The sequence below is a fragment of the Penaeus monodon genome, chromosome 29 (genome assembly GCF_015228065.2).
Source record: "Penaeus monodon isolate SGIC_2016 chromosome 29, NSTDA_Pmon_1, whole genome shotgun sequence".
Taxonomy (NCBI): domain Eukaryota; kingdom Metazoa; phylum Arthropoda; class Malacostraca; order Decapoda; family Penaeidae; genus Penaeus; species Penaeus monodon.
In genome coordinates, this window is record NC_051414.1 from 31,043,669 (window position 1) to 31,044,138 (window position 470).

Below are 470 nucleotides of genomic sequence, written 5' to 3' on the forward strand. Positions count from 1 at the left end.
GTTTTAGTTCATAAATCACTTACTCTATATTGCTTATATATTACTTATTTTGTCCCTAAAAAAACACTAAAAACTAACTAACTATCCATCCACAATCTATATTGTTGATTTTCTTGTTTTCTCATTTCCTGTTTCCAGACTCAACATACGAACCCTACACACCATGCCATCAATGAAGGAATCAGCTTTCTCAAGCAAACATGCCAGGCGTCACCAATCAAGGCAGGGGTGTATTTTTTTTCTCTCAACAACCTATTGCTTCTCAAGCAAAATAATGATAAAACCAACAAATCACATTTCCTACCCATTTGTTGCCTGTTGCCTAGTTTGATATTTTAACTCCAACCCCATATTTTCACAATTACAAATGACATTTAGATCATCCCTTCGCTGTAATTATATTCCTTATTCACGTATTTAACAGCTATCTTTAGATTGTTTATACAACAATCTAAAAATTAAACAATCAT